Here is a 9,170-nt window from a genome sequence, read left to right on the forward strand (position 1 = left end):
GTTTCACTAAAACACTTTAATGTAGAATGCTTAACTCTAATAGAAGTACATGTCCATATGATGAACGATATAAATTTTTAAGACAATCACACAACACAATGATGAACTGTTCCTTTCCTGAATAGTACTTAAGAACTGCAACCTGTTTTGTCTTGTGCTGAGTCACAGTCGAAACTTTGTTTGCATTTAACTATGAAGTTTTGAACAATGTTCTTAGTAATAACTCTAACTCGCTCCTGCTGAGATGCTGCTATCAGACTGGAAATCAAAGCGATCTATCAAAAAGTGGGCTTCAGAGTGGACAGAGTGGTTCTGCGTTCACGCCTAAGTAGACAGACAGCAGTGTCACCATAAAGAAACTCTTGAGGACGTGAAACTTCCTGGCAGATTAAAACTGTGTGCCCGACCGAGACTCGAACTCGGGACCTTTGCCTTTCGCGGGCAAGTGCTTTACCAACTGAGCTACCGAAGCACGACTCACGCCCCGTACTCACAGCTGTACTTCTGCCAGTACCTCGTCTCCTACCTTCCAAACTTTACAGAAGCTCTCCTGCGAGACGAGGTTCTGGCAGAAGTAAAGCTGTGAGTACCGGCCGTGAGTCGTGCTTCGGTAGCTCAGTTGGTAGAGCACTTGCCCGCAAAAGGCAAAGGTCCCGAGTTCGAGTCTCGGTCGGGCACACAGTTTTAATCTGCCAGGAAGTTTCATATCAGCGCACACTCCGCTGCAGAGTGAAAATCTCATTCTTGAGGACGTGTCTTCGTCAATGTCTTTCATTCATGGCTGTATCAACTGGGACCTTACTCCTCGAACGTCACCACAGTACGAATAAAAATACCCACTGAAGATTGTGATATTTCACCGACACTACTTTGGGGAATTAAACAAAAATTGCTTGTGTCAAGGAGGACTTAGAATTCTATATTGTTTTACGCAGACACAGCTTTAGAAAATTTAATGTTCGAATGATTGGCTTTCATTATGTTCGTACATTCTTTTATTGAAGTGCACCTCAATTTGTAATACTACAATATCAAAAACGTAATACACAGTACCAATATAGCTCATGGAATACCACTATATTGTTGCCCAAAACATCACCAACGTTTCGCGACGTTTCGCTCTTGGGTCGTAAACTCGGTCATAAGTTGGAAACAATGTGAAACGAGACTTAACCGATCAAATAACTTTCTTCTACTGCTCCACAGTCTAGGTTTCATGGCTTCGGCACCTAATTTTCATGTTACGGGAAATTGCGTCATTGGTACGTGGTTTTGAAATTAAAGCTCGGCTTGCAATTTCCAGCTTATGTTCATGCCTTCGAGTTTGTTTGGTGCCGACAAGGTTCGCGAGTGCGACATCCTACTCTGCACTGACTGTTTAAGATGTGGTCTCCTTATTTTTCGTTACACTCCTCCTCAATGTGCGTCTGCAACGATCACTCAACATACATGTTCATCCGCGCTGTGGTTTAGCGGATGATGTTTATCCGCTCTCCGCGTAGGCGGTATAGATCTTCGGTAAGGTGCCTCTTGAAACACCATTAACTTCGGCATTTTAGTCACGGAAGTAATGACCATAAGAGCACCAAATTTTTCACCACGTTTGAAGCCACTTAGCTCCGACGTAATGTACTCACAATTACACACAACACTGATCTGACCACGGCTGACGTTTGCGAGGTAATGAGAACACTGGCTGGCCGGAGTGGCCGTGCGGTTCTAGGCGCTACAGTCTGGAACCGAGCGATCGCTACGGACGCAGGTTCGAATCCTGCCTCGGGCATGGATGTGTGTGATGTCCTTAGGTTAGTTAGGTTTAATTAGTTCTAAGTTATAGGCGACTGATGACCTCAGAAGTTAAGTCGCATAGTACTCAGAACCATTTGAACCATTTGAGGTCACTGCACAGGTGCTTTTCGTGGTCAGCTACAACAGTGTATCCTGCAGGCTTGGATAGCACCTACATTTACGTTCCAGCATGGATATCTGGCTATGTCCTCAAATAATTGTCCAACTGCAGCAAAGTAATTGCATCACTGCTCTTCTGTCAGAGCACTGTTTCACTATGCTTATACGCTCTAGTAAATTTTTGGAGTTAATTTTCTTTTACTTTCCCACAAGCATGTTGCTGAAACATCAAAAATCTCCAGCAGATTTTTGTTTCCTCAAACCTCAAATGGCTGTACACACTTAAAATGACATCCCCAATTTAAATTTATTATCTACCTGTGTTAGTGATACATCTTTTAAGCTATATAAAGAATGTTAGCAGAGACTTCACTGTGTACTTAGTTATAGTGCCCTTAAATAAGAAAATGCGCTATCCGCCAAACATACTTTCCTGTTTCATATTATTCACATCCTTATTACTTTCAGCTGAATATCCTGTATTTTTATTACTACACACTATCGAATCTGTTTCATGTACTCTTACGTAGCAGCTTATTCAATAGCGTTCTTGTTACCATTTTCTTCCACCAGTGTCTGTTTAGGTCTGAAATTACTTTTTATTTCATTTCCTTGCACGTGCAATAGAATCTACTGCTTGCTTAGTCCATTTTATTAAGTAAATAATCCTTTCTTCTCTGTCTTTATATTCTCTAAGATACCGGCTTACTAGCTTAATTCAATCTCGTACACCTCCATTTTCCCAAATAATTCTTCTTAAGCAACATTTTTACTTTCTACCTGATGAGACTGTCTCGTTATAGTTTTGTAATAGTTTCCCTCGACACATAACTGTTTTGTGATAACTTGTAAACTGAAAGTGGTTCACCAGCGTGGCATCCTCCCAATGTTCTATTTTTTTTAATAGAATACAACCTTTTCAATTTTAGTTCCATTTATCCCTTGGAAAATAAAATTCCTGTTTTCGTAACTACAACATTGTGATAGTAGTTACATCAGTAAATCAATAGATTTATAGTTTATTAATTAATGTTTCCATCAGAATTGTATTAGTACATAGTTTCGAATTTTCTTCCATTCTCAACCATTACCTTTATTAGGCGACACAATGTTAATTACAAGACGTGTTATACAAACTTTTTGCTCTAAGAGAAACGTAATGCAGTAAAATAACATTTGCTAAATTAATACGACGTAGAAACAAATGCATTATCTACAGAGAAACATTACAAATGCTTGTATTCCAGGAAAGATTATTGGACTGGTGTAATTTCTGGATAATAAATTTTTGCGTTTCTTGTTTTGTTAATAACATTATATATTCTAATATAGGGAATAATTTCAGGATGAACGAAACGTTTGGAGATCGTCACTAACTAATACTATATTTGCAACTCTGACGGAAATCTCACTTCATAAATATCACTAATAAAAATAATATTTTCAACTCTGACGGAAATCTTAGATAATGAATTTTCTGTTTGTTTCCTTTGGGAAGATTACATAACAGACTAAAATGCTGTTCGTCTGTTGAGCGTAGATCATTGTCCTGTGTAGTTTCTGATGTAAGACAAATTTAGCACTGAATAATAGTTAATACGTACTGTATTTAATCACTTCCATAGTTTTTCATAGGGGCGTTAAACCTACTCTTCAGAATTTTAGGTCATTCGTGTATCGACTGAATGGCTTCCATTGGAATACAAATGAACTCATTGTTTGGAATTTTGAAATGAGGGGGGATAAAAAAAAAAGAAATATGTACAAGTTCTTCAGAAATCCAGTTGCAGTTATTAAAGTGGAAGGAAACAAGAGTGAAGAAAGGAGAATGACAGTATAGCAGACTGTCTTTCATTCATTATCGAATCTGTACTCAGAGAGAGCAGTAGAGTAAGTCAAGGTGAGATCTGTAACAGGAAATGTGTTCAGGGAGAAACTTGAATACCGTGCAATTCTGTTACAGACGGGAAACGAATTCCAAAGACATTTGAACAGCATAAACAGTGTCCCGAAAAGATGTTGTAAGCTGAATATCAGCAAGAAACAGACAAGGATAAAGCTGTGTAGTGTAATTGAAATAGACGAGGCTGAGGAAATTTGATTAGGAAACGAGACACGAAAGTAGATTTTCTGTTTGTTCAACTAACTGTATAAGGCACAGTTAGACAGGATGTAAAATACACACTGACAAAGCCAGGCAAGTGTTTTAAACCTGTTAGCATCTAATGTAAATTTAAGAATTAGGAAGGCTTTTCTATAAGTATCAAGAATATAGCCATATATGGAAGTGAAACGAAGACATAGATGAATAGAGGATTTTGAAGTGTGGTGCTACAGGTGAACATGAAGAACAGGTGTTTGGATTTTGTAACTAACGAAGCAGCACCACTGAATCTAAGTGACATTTATTAATGGGTAGATTGATAGGACACATAAAGAGACTCTGATGACGGATGGAAGTGTGGGGATAGAGGTTATTGAGGTATTTGTTCAAGTGAATACAGGTAGCAATAGTTATGCAGGGATGAAGATACTAGCATAAGACTGACATGTGTGGAGTGCTGTATGAAACCAGTACTTAGACTTCAGCCAACACAGTAGCGTCCTGTGTCAGTTTCCAAAACTACTCTTGCTGTTTGGTCAAAGATAACTGAAATACATGTAACTTGATATTTTATTTCCTCCTGCCATAATGCCTTCACCTGAATGTGCTCTCCGCTCTCCTCCACCGTGCTCCGTAACAATTAGCCCTTTTATTTGTAGTACTTTCGGCATATATTCGAGTTGATGCACTATGAGTCTCTCTTCCGTACTGCACGTGTTTCACACAGCAAAGATAATGAAGGTGTTGCAGAGACAGGTTATGTCAGTTACGGTGGCAGACCTAGAGGCGGCGGCTTGTTCTCGACAGTGGAGCGCGGCAGGTCCTAATTAACTGGTCGCAAAGCGCGGCTTAATCTGCTGCTTGGTGCGCTGAGTCTAGTCTTCAATTAGCAGCTGCTCATCAGGCGGCAGCGTTACAGGCGCGGAGCAGGCGGCCGCTGCCTCGCGTGCGTTTCCGAACACAACTGCCGCCGGGCAGGGCACGTCCAGCACTACTGCAGTTACTCCAAGATTCAATCTCATACTGCGTCCTCCTCCGTGGAAAAACTGGTGTCGGCAAAAATTATAACAAGTGCGTACTTTTTTTTGTAATTTTTTTTTTTTAAGTCTGCGTTTGTAGCGTAGGATATACACTCCTGGAAATGGAAAAAAGAACACATTGACACCGGTGTGTCAGACCCACCATACTTGCTCCGGACACTGCGAGAGGGCTGTACAAGCAATGATCACACGCACGGCACAGCGGACACACCAGGAACCGCGGTGTTGGCCGTCGAATGACGCTAGCTGCGCAGCATTTGTGCACCGCCGCCGTCAGTGTCAGCCAGTTTGCCGTGGCATACGGAGCTCAATCGCAGTCTTTAACACTGGTAGCATGCCGCGACAGCGTGGACGTGAACCGTATGTGCAGTTGACGGACTTTGAGCGAGGGCGTATAGTGGGCATGCGGGAGGCCGGGTGAACGTACCGCCGAATTGCTCAACACGTGGGGCGTGAGGTCTCCACAGTACATCGATGTTGTCGCCAGTGGTCGGCGGAAGGTGCACGTGCCCGTCGGCCTGGGACCGGACCGCAGCGACGCACGGATGCACGCCAAGACCGTAGGATCCTACGCAGTGCCGTAGGAGACCGCACCGCCACTTCCCAGCAAATTAGGGACACTGTTGCTCCTGGGGTATCGGCGAGGACCATTCGCAACCGTCTCCATGAAGCTGGGCTACGGTCCCGCACACCGTTAGGCCGTCTTCCGCTCACGCCCCAACATCGTGCAGCCCGCCTCCAGTGGTGTCGCGACAGGCGTGAATGGAGGGACGAATGGAGACGTGTCGTCTTCAGCGATGAGAGTCGCTTCTGCCTTGGTGCCAATGATGGTCGTATGCGTGTTTGGCGCCGTGCAGGTGAGCGCCACAATCAGGACTGCATACGACCGAGGCACACAGGGCCAACACCCGGCATCATGGTGTGGGGAGCGATCTCCTACACTGGCCGTACACCACTGGTGATCGTCGAGGGGACACTGAATAGTGCACGGTACATCCAAACCGTCATCGAACCCATCGTTCTACCATTCCTAGACCGGCAAGGGAACTTGCTGTTCCAACAGGACAATGCACATCCGCATGTATCCCGTGCCACCCAACGTGCTCTAGAAGGTGTAAGTCAACTATCCTGGCCAGCAAGATCTCCGGATCTGTCCCCCATTGAGCATGTTTGGGACTGGAAGAAGCGTCGTCTCACGCGGTCTGCACGTCCAGCACGAACGCTGGTCCAACTGAGGCGCCAGGTGGAAATGGCATGGCAAGCCGTTCCACAGGACTACATCCAGCATCTCTACGATCGTCTCCATGGGAGAATAGCAGCCTGCATTGCTGCGAAAGGTGGATATACACTGTACTAGTGCCAACATTGTGCATGCTCTGTTGCCTGTGTCTATGTGCCTGTGGTTCTGTCAGTGTGATCACGTGATGTATCTGACCCCAGGAATGTGTCAATAAAGTTTCCCCTTCCTGGGACAATGAATTCACGGTGTTCTTATTTCAATTTCCAGGAGTGTAGGTGGTCTGATGCTCGGGCTCGTGCTCCTGTTCAGTTTAACAGTTATATCTTTTAACACCAGCAGACTAGAAATACACTTTCACTATGGCAAAATATTCTGTATTCCGTAAACATCCTTAACTGGAGCTCAACGCGATAGATTCAAAAGGGTCCTCCATTACATCAAGGCCGACCATGGCGGGCCAAACTTCGCGCGTTCATGGTGGGCGGGTGAGTGCGGGCCCAGTCACAACATGTCTCCAACGTGCTCGTCCCTACCTAAAGTACCAGGAAACTGCGCTACATTTCAATTACTATTGCGGCGTGGCATTTTTCGGTAGGCACAACTCTCCCGAGTTCGGCAAAATCGTGATATCAGCGCCGTTTTCCTTTCGCCATTCGTTCGTGGTGTGAAAGAAATTCACAGGTCCAGTGGCTGTTAGCACGGAAAGAGGTGTTATAGCGATCTATCCTCACAAGCCCATGAAAATGAATGGGAATAACAGAAGAGAGGTATTCTAAATGTACGAGTACAGTACGCAGTCACATAAGCGACGAGTACTGCAAATTTGTTATGAAAGAACATCACAGTACCGTGTGGAAACGACAGAGCAAAAAATTACAACGATTGACAGACGAGATTCATTCACTTTGTGCTAAATTTGCGGGCATGGAGAACGAAACAGACTTATTATATAAAAAGCAAAATATCTGAGGTCAGACGCATTATTCCGCTGTCAACTGCAACAGCTTGCGATGGAACTGAACGACGAGAATGGAAACTTCATGCATTACTGCAAAGTACGTCCGTTATGTTAATGCGCATGCCGGTAACGATCTTATGATTTAAACTTGCTATTAGCTTTTTTTGAATTAATGAATAAAACAGTAGTGCCGGAACGAAAATGAGAACATCCTGATTGGATTGCAGACCTTACATTTCCAATGGACTTGATTTTATATTGCCCACCGTAAGACACTGCAAGGTGAGAAACAACTTCTTTCTCATTTGAAGAGGACGCATTTAATAGGGAAATCGCGTTGTAGATGGGACACATTCCGACAAACAGTTTCCGAAGTTCACTGGCATTTAACATAACGTTAGGTTCGAAGAATTCATTGTGGCTTTGAAAGAATCACAACGGGAGTTCCCTACACGTTTTAGCACATTGCCCATTTTACACTTGTTTCCGATCTGTTTTCTAGACCGTTTGCCGTTTCAGTTGAAATAGCGCCTTACCATGTGCAGATACAACTGATTGACCTGCAAGGCAATCTTCCTTTTAAAGACAAACTACTTTCACAGTAATACTATCCAGGAAGTCTACAGTGTTTTCCTTAGAGTTTCCACGCCATCATAAAGAGGTTCCAGATGTGCTGCAGTATTTCGACGAAAATATGTGTGTGAAAGACACTTTCGCTTATGAAATAAAATACATCACGATTACGTGGCAACTTGAGTGCGAAAATCTGTGAAATTGTCTGCATGTGTTCTTGTGCCGACAGTTTGTAACAGATAACAATTATAGTATGCTTTCAGCAAGCCAAAAATAATTAAGTACAGATATGTAAAACGTAAAGTTGAATCAATTGCAACTACATTGACACTTAAATATGGCCCTATCGCACTTTCACCCTGTTCCCCCTTCTCGTCGTCAGAGTTGCGTGGTGGTGGGGGAAATGGGGTAGGTTGGCTGAGCGCTATGGCACTTGTAACAGGGCACGCGCGCCAACCGAATTCTTGACCACCCCTCCGTTAAATATAAGACTAACATCGAACTTTTGCCACAATATACTTAACTGGGCAACAATTTAACAGTTTTCATTGCCTGCGGCTCAGCCATAATCTGTAATCATAGCCGAGAAAAACAGTACAACTTAACATGAGAAAACGTTCTTTAGACGTAAGTAGAATCATACTACGAAATTACACGGAGGTTAACTATGCCACGGCTGCCCGATAGCTACCACAACAAGCTACAACCAGCCCTCTACCGAACTACCAACACACATAACTTAAAAATTCTTGTACAACAGCGCGTACAATAGATTATTCACATAGAACAAGTAACCAGGATGAATTCTCGGCAGCATTGTGTCAGCCACACTCAGAACAGTCACAACTTATACTTACGAGCACTGCCAGATGCAAAAGCATTAAGGCAGTGATCCTCTTGAAATGCAGAAGCCTCTTTATCCGCCTCCACTGGGATCGCTGTCCGTCCGACTGGGAAAACGGAGCAACCGCTCTACTAGGCTGTTGTGCCCGAAGGTGGTCATGCTACGTGCAGACAATAGCGACGTCCGGCTGACATGGAAGCAGCACTACAGACTCGCCAGCCTCTCGGCCACGTCTCTGCCCAGCATTCGCTCGTTCGTCTCCGTGAAGTGACCACCACACAGCCGACCGCCCTTGCCATCAGTTACGCCTCTGCGCCGCACGTGGTAATCCATTTTTGGCACCGTCCGCCCTCTTGCGGCCACCACATGACACTCCGTACAAAATAGCTCCCTGGAGGCGGGTAAATCAACCGTACCGTTCAGCATGACACAGGATTAACTGCTGCCTGCTTCTCAAACAGAACTAATATACACTCATGAAAATGGAAAAAAGAACAAATTGA

General features: G+C 43.9%; 1 non-coding gene across 1 annotated transcript; it reads left to right on the forward strand.

The window, feature by feature from the left end:
- Positions 1-603: 603 nt before the first annotated feature.
- Positions 604-678, forward strand: Trnal-caa (transfer RNA leucine (anticodon CAA)). The gene has a single exon. It is a non-coding gene; the product is annotated as a tRNA-Leu (tRNA).
- The last annotated feature ends 8,492 nt before the right edge of the window (positions 679-9,170 follow it).

This window comes from Schistocerca cancellata, chromosome 3 (genome assembly GCF_023864275.1).
Source record: "Schistocerca cancellata isolate TAMUIC-IGC-003103 chromosome 3, iqSchCanc2.1, whole genome shotgun sequence".
Classification (NCBI taxonomy): Eukaryota; Metazoa; Arthropoda; class Insecta; order Orthoptera; family Acrididae; genus Schistocerca; species Schistocerca cancellata.